The sequence below is a fragment of the Rattus norvegicus genome, chromosome 4, assembly GCF_021556685.1.
Source record: "Rattus norvegicus strain SHRSP/BbbUtx chromosome 4, alternate assembly SHRSP_T2T, whole genome shotgun sequence".
Taxonomy (NCBI): domain Eukaryota; kingdom Metazoa; phylum Chordata; class Mammalia; order Rodentia; family Muridae; genus Rattus; species Rattus norvegicus.
The window spans coordinates 15,459,005-15,473,110 of record NC_141537.1 but is presented as its reverse complement, the minus strand read 5'-3'; the positions used below and the strand labels follow the sequence as shown (position 1 = coordinate 15,473,110).

The following is a 14,106-nucleotide window of genomic DNA, read 5'->3' as shown; positions in this document are numbered from 1 at the left end:
AGGAGAGCTGGTAGGCTGATTAACTCTACTACTGTCCAGGCCCAGATCCACGGTTTTAAAATGGACAACCTGAACATCTACCCCATCTATGAATTTCTGGAACATGCGAAGGGGCCAGTCCTAGAGATTCAAAGCTACAAGATCTCATGATACAGGACAACAACTGGATATCCAAGATGGATCCTATTGACTGTGTAGCAGAAGCCAGAGGCCTGCGACCAAACCAATGATTCTGTGCAATGAACGTTTGCTAGTGGACTGTTTGGGCAGGAGGGTATATTGTGTGATACACCACAGCTTCTCTGAAAAGATGGTTGTTTTGTTGAGGAGATTGCAAGGGCAGATATAGAGGGACTGAGAGTTAAGTGGAATCAGGGTACATGATATAAAATTCACAAAGAATCAAGAAAAAGGTTTTTTTTAATCCTATGATTTCCTTTTTAGTTACATATCCTTTTTAAAAAAGTGGATGTTTTATTTATTTACATTTCAAATTTTATCTCCTTTCTGGGTTTTCCCTCCCCCTGCTTCTGAGGGTGCTTCCTCATCCACTTACCCACCCCTGCCTCCCCTCCCTGGCATTCCCCTACCCTGGGGCATCAAGCCTTTACAGGACCAAGGGCCTCTCCTCCCACTGATGCTGGACAAGGCCAAAAGAATGGTATCCTTACAATAAAAAATTTTAAAGAGGAATAGTACACTGACTATTTGACTCACCCCTAATAAGTCCCAGATATTAGACACATCTTTTATAATGGTTTGACTGATGCAAAAAACCCTCGTTTGATGATGTCAAAACCCTGGGCATCAGATTGCATCATCCAGCAAAGCAATATTAGTTCAACAATTTGGAAAGTGGGTTGAAGCCTTCCTTTAAATCAAGACATGGACCTGAATTTGGGGTTTTTTAAAATAATTTTTCTTCAGGGTCAAATGAGATTGGGTTCATTTAGTGTGATATCAAATACAAACCAAGTGTGATTTATTGCTCATGCCTAAAATTCTAGCATACAAGAGGTAGAAGCAAAAATATCAGGAGTTCAATGTCATCTTTGGTTACCTTGGCTATTGAATGAGTTCAAAGGCCAGCTTGGGATTCATGAACCTTGTCTTAATAATAATAATAATAATAATAATAATAATAATAATAATATTGTTATTATACCCTAGGTCAATGCATTCTCTTAATAATTAAATATGTTAAAATTGTATATAAAGTAAAAACTATCTGAAAAGAGTCTCATGAGTCAGAGTTTGAAACACTTTCTTTTCTGGACCACATTCAATAAAAAAAATTCAGAACAGAGTCCATATTATTTTGTACGACAGCCTGTTAATTGCTTCCAAGAGAATAACAACAAGCTGTCCTTGAAAAGAATGGCTGGCATGGGTACAGCTCTCCATACTTTTGGATAGTATTTGCCAAGAAACAAGGTCAGTCTGATAATGTGTCAAACACATTCTTTATTAACCTTAATAGGTGAAGTATAGCTAACGAACTATTGGTGGTTAAGTGGCCTGACGACTGTTGTAAATACTCTCATTGATTCTCCTTCGTAATCTGTAGTGAATTATTTTACATGAGAGACAGTGGCTAAGAGATTGCTTTATAAGCGCATGATATAGGCAGGGCACTCAGGTAGCTAACTACACTGGGTTGGAGGCCCTTGGAGAGCACATGACTTTTGCAGAGCACTGACCTCACTAGCTATTCTCTACACCCGGGCAAGAACACCGGAAAGTCTTAGAATGAAAGTCTACTTTTCTGATTGTTTTTCCCACAGTCCACCGACACTGCTCCCCTCTGCACAGTTGCCATCTCTCATCCTGTCTTGCTGAGATCACTAACTGAATCTTCTCATGACGTAAATGAAAACGAAGATAATCGTAGTGTTGCTCCAATTTTTTTTTAATGTCATTATTTAGAGAGTCAAGAGGGGAAGGGTGTGCTTCTTCCGTTATGAAGCTGAACTTCAAGCCGCTCGCCCGGCTCACTTCTCTTCCACATTTACAGCCTCCTGTCTTGCATCGCCTTCTTCCCGCTCTTTTGCACTCTGTTCCACTTCCTCACCTCCTTGTTTCCCCTCTGCCTGTTGCTTTAGGTTTCTTCGCTATTCCTGTCTGCTCTCCCACGGCAGGCTTCTTCAGTACCATGGACAACCTACTCTATTTTTCTCACTACGGTGGGAAATGATTTGCTCTTCCTCTCAACGGTCTCTGAAACCAAGTCCCAAAATGACCGCAGAACGCATCCACTTGCTGAAATCAATGGCTACTTTCAGCCTAATGTCTGGTTCCCATCCCGCTGGAAACAGGCAATCAGCCCCCGTCCAAACACCGTCATTCTCTGGCCCTGCCATTGCAGCGCTCCTTCACAGCCCATTTTTTGTGGCTCCCCTCATTGACTTCTTCCCTCATGCTGTCCGCTCACATTGACGTGGTTACCCGAAATCCACCGGCACCTCTGGGCAGCTCTTCCTTGACAGTGCACATTTGCTGAACGTATTGCATGGCTAATCATTCTCACTCTCGGCAAAAGTTTATGAGTTCTTATGCTCCACCATTGCTGAACCGATGCCCACTAAAGATATGAGAAGTGACATCAGTTGGTTTTAATACTGCTCCATAAAGAAGAGATACTAAGTTTTATGTGTTTTATTTTATTCTCTACTTTTCTGATCATTGGTTATTTTTAATGTCCCACTGGAATAGTGAACACAAATCATATATTTAATCACAGAGTAAACATATGCTAACTTTCTTTACTCGATTGTAGCTTATGGTGTTTTTGTACTAAAGATCTATTCTGATCATCTTTCTATTTTCTGGTCTTTCCAAAGCATGCGGAAGGGACCCCACACATTGTATTTGGATAGAGTTCTAAAGGTTAAAATTACTTTATGCCTAAAATTACACCAATATTTTATTAGATACGCTGGTTAGTTCATGGTGATTAAAAACTCTGGTTGCTAATTAAGTTAATAAAGTTGAGGATGGAAAACGGGAAAGGGAATAACATTTGAAATATAAATAAGAAATACCTAATTTAATAAAGATGGAAAAAAACCATCATTAATGTGAAATCCGTAAAAAATAACAAATTAAGTCTGCAGTGAGCCCAAAAGACTAAAATGTCTGTAGTGATGACTTCAAATGTTGAATCCCTAGTACCTCCCTCCCCACAAATGTTGTCAAGTGCACTCTATTTTCTATAAAAATCTACGAAGCATATATCATAATTTATCTAATTTTCCCCTGCCATGGAGTTCTGTGCACACCAATGATGTGACCATCCCCATGTGCAATGAGGCTAAGAGTGTAAGTAACCCTTTAGCTTGTGAGATACTGAAAATGAAGATGTCATCATATTTCATGCACACAGAGCATAAACGGCACATGAGAACTCCATTTATTTTGGCATATATTACTTTACTTGACAATAAACCACCTGGCATCAATAAAGTTATCACTTAAAATATTATTAGTCTATCTTTCCTATAGACTTTTCCTACTTTAAGCTATAAGAAATGTTGGACTGGACAAAGACATGTATTTCAGTAAAAGAGACAATGCAGCCTTAAAAGAATCGGCTTCTTAGCTGGAGTCTTTCTCTGAAATCTAAGTAAAAGCACTGTCAGAATTAAGATACCATTTGCATACTTAGTAGGTGAACAATTTAAAACTTCAGTTAAACCCGAGGGAAGAATGAAACTAGGTAAAAATTAAATAAAGATATTTGACAGCAGAAAATATTTGGCAAAGCTCCTAATTCTTATCCTCCCAAAGCTAAGTCTGAATTTTAATTAATGCTTTTGCCAATATCTTGACTCTAGCATTTTATGTTGAAGGAATTATTGAAGGATTGACTGAAGACGTTTGATATGGCAATAAATATTTATGATCTGCTATTTTTTTATATTATTAATTGGCTAAGTTCTTAGATCTCTTGCTTCCTCGGACCTTAGTAAATGAGAGATTTAAAATATCAGTTCATGTCCTCTCTCTCTGCTTCATGATTAGGATTTAAAATGGAAATTGACCACAATCCCGTGCCCTCAACAATCATTGATTACTGTTTATGTAGAGAAGCTAGTGTGTCTATGCAATCTAAGTTAAAAATGAGTCAAAATGTTACATGTGTCAATGTATTCTAGATCTAACAAAATTGGATCTTGTTATATAATAGCCCTGTTTGCAGTTATGCCCATTGAAATGGAGATTATTCATCATTTAGTAATATCACTTAGTAAAATCACCTCATTGCTCATTGTAATAAATATATGATGATATGCAATTCTAGTGGGTTTGCCCTTCCAAACTCATGGCAGCCAAGTTTCCAAAGCTTACGAACTTCTTATAATACCTTCAAATAACTTTTTATTAACCTTGGTACTTACTAGATTTTTGTGACCTGAGAGCTTTTCTGCAGTGGCCCTCTTTGGAAGCTGGAGCACTTCCTTTCATTCCCTTCTGATCTCCTTGCCTCATTGACTAGAGAATAAACTTTGTAATTCTGTCACTAAGCAATTTTTTTCATCCAACTGTAACTTAAGAAAAAAATTACAAAAGTTTTGTGCCATAACAATCAGGTATTTTAATATTATGCCAAAATATTATGTGGGTCAGTCAGTCAAACAGGTAAGACTAGACAAACAAAATTACAAGTGTTTAACTATACTCTATGGCTTAAGGTCAAATAAATTAGCTATGTGAATCTTGTCATAAATAAAACTAGACATCCACACCACTTAAAAGACAAACACATAGAGATGTAGCAGATGATCATTTTGTTGCGGTGGACCGTGGATGTCTAAGCTACGCCTGGTCTCCCTCAGGTTATTTTAAGAATTGAAATGAGATCATGTCTCTACAGTGATGGATTGGCATACAGTCATCACTCAGCACACAATACTGGCTGTCATTATTAGCCAGTAATCATGGCTCCCTGAGCTCCAACGGTGAATTCAATCAGCAGAAAGAGATTAATAGACGGTGTTGTGCTAGCTAGACCCCCCCAAAAAACAAATGGATCTCTAAAATTTTCAAATAGATCTCCAAAATTTTCATCCACTATGCACTTATGATTGCGGTATCTCACTGCAACTTGTAGGAACCTGGTTTAGAGTGCCCGTGCTATAATTATGAAAGTAATACAATAATTAAGTTTAAAAGAAAACTATTTTATTGTTTCTGACTCTCTCACAACTTCATTTCATTATTTGTCCCATAAAAACCCATATGGCGTATCTAGCACAATGAGGGGTAATGGGGTATACACCCCACAACAAAAGTCCCACTCGCCCAACATTAGAAGTTGCTACATGTTTTTGCCCTTTCTCTCCACACAAGTCCAGATTCCAAAATCTCAGTAAAGATAGCTTTTTCTCGCCCATTTTGCCATATGTTTGAAGAATTTTCTTTTAATTGGCAGGTCGTGGTGTGTGTGGCCTATTGAACAAGCTGACTACTGGACGCTCATATACAATACTGCTCTTTCAAAACTGAAATAGGAAATCAAAGGGTCCAACTTGGGATGATGATAGTCTGTCCACAAAGATTTACATATTCTATCTCCCTATGAAGTGTGTGTGTGTGTGTGTGTGTGTGTGTGTGTGTGTGTGTGTGTGTAAGACACAGTCAAATTCTTAGCATGATGATTTGTTTTCTGGCGGCCATTTTGTCAGACTCAGCAACTTGATGCTGTACCGCTTCTAAAATTCATATGTGAGAACTATTCTGGCATCCCTCATTCTGCAAGGCAGCAGGAGCCCTGTGATTTCTCAAAAATGAAGGAAGAAGTAGGTTGACATTTGGACGTGTGCTACACTACCAGTTACGGATTGTTTGTGGCCCCCCAGTGGAAGCACTGGTCAGAGAGCACTGTCAGGACACAGGGTGATGGAGATGAGGGCGCAAAAGTGCTGATCCAGCACCTCCATGGGAGGACTTCCTCATCCGAGTCTGCGGACTCCGGTTCAGCACCCAGCTCCATTAGAGCAAACAGTTCATTGTCCAAAAGCAAGTAAAGCAAAGCACTTGGCACACCGTTGTCCGGGGTCTGAAAACGGAGCTTACCCCCTCCCTTCTTTTATATCGATTTTGTAGTATCAAAAACCAAATCCCTTTCTCCCCCAGGATCAAAGTACTGCTCTACAGATCTAAGACTGTGGGTAGGGCACACAGCAAACGTAGAGCACACCGTTACAAGAAAGAAGCCATTAGGCAGGAGGCAGCAGTGTGGAATGGAGTAGGTGCCTGCATCCGTTTGATCTCCACAGTTCTTGTGCAGTCAGAGTGGCATTCAACTGGCCATCGCAGGTAAAATAGAGTACACTATTGGAAGCGTGCCCAGAGAGAGCTCGGGGCTCCACCCCAGGCACCTACCTAATCACTGGGGGAGGGGGGATGCAATTTCTAGCCACTTGATACACTAGGTTAGAGTAAGATGAGATGATAAGGAAAAATAATGTCACATTGGGCCCTAGAAACTAAGTCTATTTTAAAAATTGTAGGGTGTCACCAAGATGGCTCAGCGGTACAGGCGCTGGCTGTCAACTTTAATAGCCTAGCTCAATCCCCTGGACCTACCTAGAAGGAGAGAGCAACTCTTCCAAGTTATCCTCTGACCCTATGCACACGCACACACATTAACACACACACACACACACACACATACACACACACACACACACAGAGAGAGAGAGAGAGAGAGATTTAGACACAGATAGACACAGACACAGACACAGACACAGACACAGACACAGACACAGACACAGACACAGACACAGACACAGACACAGACACAGACACAGACACAGAGAGATTCTAATTATGCCTGTTCAGCTACAGTTGCTTCTGATTGAAAACAACCATGCACATTGCTTACTGTCCACCAAAAATAACCCCTTATAAGGTACTTTCATAGCTTGGGTAGTTGTGGTTGTGGTTGGGTGGCTATATGTGGCTAAGCCCAGATCTGTGCGCTCAATGCACAGTGGCACTTAGGGAAAGTCTAGAAAACACTTAAAATGCTCCTCATAAACTTTGGGGTTTTGAGATCATTTCAAAGGTAGTTTCTTTTGCGTTTTATGCAGTTCCTCCAAAAAAAACATATTTTTCACTTGGTTGTTTAAAATGCATTATATTCTTTTAGCGAAATGACAGATTCACCCACCATTTATGCTGCCGAGTTCCTGAAGCGAACAGGTTATTTCGAAAGCCTCTACTTTAGGGAACTTTGCAATAATTTTAAAAACACAGAACACTCTCTGCTGCTTTTTGCTGCTTTGCCTCTACTTTATGTCTGAAATATTGTTTCATCTTTTGCCAGATCAGCAGATAATCAGCGCTTTAGACTCCCTCACAATGTGTTTTTTATGTTCCTTTCAAGGAAACAAAATGCCAGGATTTAAATACATCACAGCACTCGATGCCAAACACTAAGGGGATGCAAATAGATCGCTGGACTGACACACAGCTGTCGGAGAGTAATTGTTGTGTGTGTGCTTCGTAAGGCAAGCTTTTAATTAGACATCTGCACCAGGTCACAGGGCAGAAGTACTAAGATGCGATTAAGAAACCTTTTCCTCTTTCGAGAAGTGGCTACTGTGTCATCTTAAGGCTGGGCTTATAGACAGAGTGTTCTCTGCCTACACAGAACACATTGCAGTCACTGGATGCTTTGGTAGAAAGTCTGAGGAAGCCTCCAGAGATGGGCCCATTCAGTGGTTCACTGGGACCACTGAAACCACCAATGTCGTGCACATTATCAGATGCAGGGCCTTCAAAGCCACATCCTAGAAATTACCTGTTATAATGTTTACATATTTGTGCGTACGTGATATATCACGATGGTTCTGAGTGTCACTCCTCCAGCTCAGCATCCCCTAAGCCCTCTTCCAAACAATGCATTGTGGATGATTGCAGAAAATGGACAAGGCTATTGCAATGGATTTCCCTGTTCGTAATGATCTGCTTCACTGCCTCCCTCCATTAACTTAGCCAATCAAAAGAACACTGCAGTTCATCTCTCAATTTTCACACTCAGGAACTGAAGATATTTTACCCAGCAGCCCGGCAGATAATAATTTGAAAAATATACTTACGTCAAAATTTAGCCTGGCCCACTTAAAATTCTTAACACTTATATCGAGGTCCTGGATTTGGTATCTGAATTTGACCTAATTATCACTGTGAATTCTTAAGTTACTTAACCTCTTCCAATCTCAAATGTCTGTGTGTAAAGTAAAGACTGGATCAGGTGAGGGTTATAAACGCCAGATGAATACCAAGAATATTAAAACAGAGTCACCAACTAGAGGCATCACATGCGCTAGCCATAAGGCTCAGGATTGAAGGTTGCTCTACTGGGAATAAGTAACAAGAGATGGCTACAAAGTGGTCAAAAAGATGAAGCTGGCCTCAGAGATGTTTGTTAGTGAGCAAAAGAATAAAAAGCAAATGTGGGGTAGAGAACACAGGCTGGAGGGGAGTTGTGTGTGTTGGGGAGGGGCAACTCAATGGATAGGCTAACCACAGCAAAGAACGCATGGTGAGAGGTAAGAAATGAGGAGGACAGGCACCACATGCCTTGGATATGGCCCTGGAGATGGCGCTAATCGCCAGGCACTGGAAGACAATGAGAAGAAAGTATGTTGAACATGTGGGCTGGTGGCGAGTTCACGAGGAAGTCAACGCAAGACAGTATCTGGTGCTCCGTAGCCTCTGACAATGATGCCTTCAGTGTGCAGAGTTACACATACCTCACATCTCTTGGGGACAGAAATAATCCTGACCAGAAGAATCAAGAGCCATTAGAGAGGTCCCGTCTACTCCCCAGAGTCAACTTGAGGTGCAATTAGCAGACTCTATGATCCAATAAACTAATGTGGTTTCCCTTTGTCCACTCCTGGTTATTACTGCGACACCAGAAAGCACAGCTAGAGACTCCTGCAGAAAGAGATTCCTGGAATAGGAAAAGGAGAAGGGGAAGGAGGGAGAAAAGAAGAGATGGGGAAAGGGAAGGGAAGGAAAGAGAAGAGGAGAATTTCAATGAAAAAGTACTTTAGTGATTATCTGACCTGATGTTCTGTTTATAGCATGATACCTGTCTCTTGGTAACAATTAAATACATGGAAACATTTGCTAAATAAATTAATAAATAAATAAGGACCAAAGCACAGAAATAGTTACTAGTTATTGACATACCCGCATAAAAATCAACACCTCATGACTTTTAAGCAATTATATTTCCCATTATGCCATGCATGACCTTAGCACACATTGTCTTTGGGACCCTGTTCCCCTTCCTGGGTGCCTTGCCCAGCTTTGATATGAGAGTTTGTCCTTTGTTCTATTGTATCTCGTTGTACAGTATTCAGTTGACCTCCCTGGGAGGTCTACACTTTGGGGGGACAGCGTGGGGAACGAATCTGGGGGAGAGGGGAGGTAGAAGGGAAAATGGGATGGATGGATGGAGGGGGAAGCTGCAGTTGGGGTCCATTGTATGAGAGAAGAATCAATAAAAAAATTTTTTTAAACATTAAGACAAGGTATTTTAATATTTAAAGTTTGTTTCACTGCATCTTAGATGGCAATGTCGTTTGTCATGCTTTATATTCAAATAATATCTTTATAGCTCTCATAACTTAAGCACCCATTTTTATTCCTCTACCCAAAATTGATGGCATGTACAGTAATGCCATCTCCAAAACAAGTTAACGGAACTATGGCAAGATCTACTGCCCAGACGGAGTTCTCCTCAGACTGAAGTCTGATTTTGTAACTTTCATCTTAAAGAGACTCCATGGGAATTTCAGAAACTATTTTCAGAAGAACGATGTTCCTATCTTTGTAAGAATAGAAATTGAGACATTTTTAGCAGAAGAAATTAGATTTAGGTCTAAGGGAAAACTTTTGAGCAGTAAAAGGCATAGAGCCATTTTAACAAGTTCTTCTGGAAACATCATGGGAAAGGGCATTGACCAGTTTGCTTTCTTCAGTGCTGTTGGCCTGGTCTTTCCCATTTTCAGGCAGACGTGAGCGTGCACTGAGATGCTCAACTGTGGATGATGTGTGTTCTACCCACTGCTACATGCACGGGTCATATTCTCCACCTGAGCCTTCTTCCCCAACTAATCACAGTGTACTTAAGTTCCCAAAATGAAAACACTTTTCTTTAATGTGAATGGGAACATTGACAAGTAAATCAAAATCAATAAGGTCCAAAATAATGTGTTAACATGTACGACATACATGTGTTTGTGACTGTTGTAAATAATGTGTTAACATGTACAACATACATGTGTTTGTGACTGTTGTAAATAATGTGCTAACATGTATGACGTATGTGTTTGTGACCGTTATAAAACAGTGAAAATGGAAACAGAAGGTAATCAAATTCTATGTCAAAATAATATCTTAACACTATTAAAATTAACACAAGGCCCAGAAAGTACACTTTAATAAATCGTATTGGGCGAGAGGAAGAATTAACTCGTTTCATATAGAGTGTAGGTAATGGATGGATAGGGTTGATGAAAATTTTTCTTTTATCATAAAAGTCTCTGACTTGATTAAAAGGAAAACTTTGAAATGCTAATGGGGAGGTATTAAGATCAGCTTTGATTTCTTTTCGCTGTTTTCCTCTAACTATTCCCACCACTCTATTCAATGAAAATCTACCTAATATGTAAAGAATTTCCAATATGGTACCGATATAATATTCTGCACGTTGTACAGAAAGCTTGGAAGAGGTAGAACAGCAGCGAAACTTAAGTCTGAGGTACAGAGGCACAAGCATATGGTAACTGCGATTTCACTGGAACAATATGTCCTTGAAGACGTAGGAAAAGAGATGGATATGTCGAGGTAAATGTATCCATTAAAGTGGAGGGTAGTGGATAGGAGATTCCACCTGAATGGCGAGCTTCAAGGTAGGGCTTGTGAGCAGTATTGATACTGGCTTCCCACAGTGGTGATCCATGGGGTGGAGAAGACAGAAATAAGGTCAAAGGGCTGTAGATAAAGAGTGGGAAATGGCAGCTATGGCTGACAAGCGTTTTTAACCTAGCAGAGTAGACTATAAAAAGAGTATTGATCAAGAAGTCAATCCACAGAGTTGGGTCCACAGAGGTAGTTAAGGAAAGTAGATCCAATATAAGAGACACAAAAAGGAAGCTTCTTTAGTCCATCGTGACTCAAAGAATGTGGGAGTAGAGGGACTCGGCATAAAAATAACTCTAACTTAAACAATGCTTCGTCAAGAGTGTTCTCTTTTATTCCCAAAATGATGAGGTGTCCAGGAAAAAGCCAGTGATAAATATTTATCTCCATGACTAAGAAAGAACCAAATTACTTTAAAACATTTTTTTCACGTAGAACAGTAGCCTTAAACACCCTTTCTCTTACCTGTACCCCATCATTGGGTATCAGATCTCTGTGAGGCCACACCAGTGTAACTCATGGCATTCCTCTGTCACATCAATCTGACCCGAAGTCAATATTCCTAGAATCGCCTGTCTTGAATCGGGTTGTAAGTAAATGTCCAATCGAGGAATCCGTGTAGTCTTCCAGGCAGTGAAAAGATGCGCTTAGCTTTCCAGAGAAATGCATCCTTATATTTGTGTGAAGAGTCTTTCCTTGGTAAAAAATGTTTTCACAGCAAGATCTCATTTTCACAGTAGACCTGAAACAGCAGAAATGAATGTAATGTTCTAATTTCCAGCTTATGAAAGAAGAAACTGAGAGATTCCGAAATCAAGTGACTCCTTTACAACTCTCCCTCTGAAAGAGGCAAGCAGGTCGGCAGCAGAGCTAGGCCCCTGTCTGTGCTCTTAAATCCGGTCTATCTTAGAACTCGGCTTGGAACACTGTAGGATGACACATGCCAGGTGGCTTCTATTTTTGTTTCACAACATGTAAATGACATTCATACAGCACAGTCTACGAATAACCTGATTTGTCCATTCCATCTAAATAAGCACATGTTTGTATATATCACCATCTACAGCAGTTTTTGAAACAACACATTAGCTAGGCATTTATATATTTTGTAAAGTGGGCAATTGAATCTTGTCAAGGAGTTAGATAGCTTTTCAGTAACTCAACTCTCATCTTTAACCTTCAGAAATTTATTTTTCCCAGTAAAGAGAATCCTACAGTATTCATCAGTTGCTTTGTTTTATGACTTGAAAAATCTATGGAGTAGAAACTACTTGTACACATTTAAAGGCAGTGTTGCAAAGAACCACAAATAGTTCTCATTAATTACCACATACCTGTTCTTTAGACCTGAAGAGAACTAGTTCCTTTTTCCTAGACAAGACCAGAAGAACAGAGAGAAAGATTAAGTGCCTGGAGACCGAGAGTTGTCAGCTGTGATTAAAGTTAGTGACAACCTTAGAGTAAAGTGGCATCTGTCACCTTCCTGCCTTTTACTTGGTCACTTGGAATCAATCACTTCTATAATCATTTGACTATGACTATAGAGGGACTATCTTAATTGGGCCACCCTAGTTTTTCAGAAGGATGTTATCAAGGACAAATAACTACAGGAATAGCAACCATATATTCATAAAGATGTAGAGTCACAGCCTTGTCACCTATTATCAAATTATCAGTTATTTCCCAGATAATCATGTTGGTATTATGTTTCTTTATCATTTAAAGGAAATCGGATCAAATCCTTGTGCTAAATCAAATTCCTAATAAATGATAGGCTTGGAACTCAGTCTTTTGCCTCACTATCCCAAGTCATCTCCCTATCCCAGGCAGACTTCTAAACACACAGAAAACGCTGGGTTGAGAATAAAGGTAGATAGATAGATAGATAGATAGATAGATAGATAGATAGATAGATAGATTAGATAATGGATAGGTGGATAGATGAATGATGGGTGGATGAAGGATGATAATAGGTGGATGATGGGTGGATAGATGAATGATGGAGGAATGGATGGATAGATGGATAGATGGATGGATAGGTGGGTGGATGGATGGATGGATGGATGGATGGATGGATGGATGGATGGATGAAAGGGAATATCAGATGTGCCCAAGAGCAAACCTACATGTTTGTCCTCCCTCGCAATCTGGGGAATTCTAGTTAAAGACATGATACAACACAGTAGTAGAACAGTTACCTGGCATGTGAGTGCCCCTGGCCTTAATCCTCAGCACAAACAGTACCAGAGGGTGGGATGGAGGTGGGAGAGGAGGAGAGAAAATACCCTATAGCCTGTCTGGCTCTGGCATTTTTCTAGGACTCTGAAATGAGTAATAGAGTTAGTTTAAGATGATGTAGAGTCATTCCCACCGGCTCCCCTCAAGCAAGGAAGCCTAATAGCCGAGAAGGAAGAGCCACTCCAGCTCTGTGAGTGTGGGTTCAGTGCTTCAGCACCCTTTCTGTGGAAATGTGTGGTCAAACACGGACTCACATAGGCTACAGAACTTTCTAGAAGCAAGTCTACCCTGGGTCCTTTGCCAATGTCTGTTGAGCCTTTCTATCTATTTCTGTAGAACTTCCTGTTCCCTCACATTTAGGAAAAATGGCTTGTTAATCAAACCAACAATGTTGAAGGCATTTTTCTTAGGAATTTTTACTCCTAGAACTATTCATTTATAAGTACATTGGAGAGACAATCTACACATACAAATACAAACACACACACACACACACACACACATATATATACATATATATATACATATATATATGTACCTGAAAATGTATTTAGTCTGTTAATTATTTTGGTGTTTGCTATCTTGATAGATGAGGATATCAGAGAAAAATGCCTGGCCACTTGTACTATGCAGTTCAAAACTCAACCATAAATAAACAGCTATCTATTGAGTTGGCCTCTGACGATCTGTAGGAGCTTTCCTTCCTCATATACTCCTCGGCGACAGCAGCCACTATTTTAATTTTCAAGTTCAAAGCTTCAAGTATTATGGCTCATCAGGATAAAAATACCCACCCATAATAGAACTAGTCTCCAAAAATAAAGTTGTTATTCACCCATAATTTAAGAAATTTTAAAACAATTATCTCAAACAACTGTGCCTTTTACATTTAAAGGGAGAAATCTTTTTAATGATTATATTTCA

General features: G+C 39.8%; 1 protein-coding gene across 15 annotated transcripts in view; it reads left to right on the top strand.

Moving 5' to 3' along the window:
* The window catches only part of Magi2 (membrane associated guanylate kinase, WW and PDZ domain containing 2), a 1,487,762-nt gene that overhangs the window by 1,245,043 nt on the left and 228,613 nt on the right, over window positions 1-14,106 (top strand).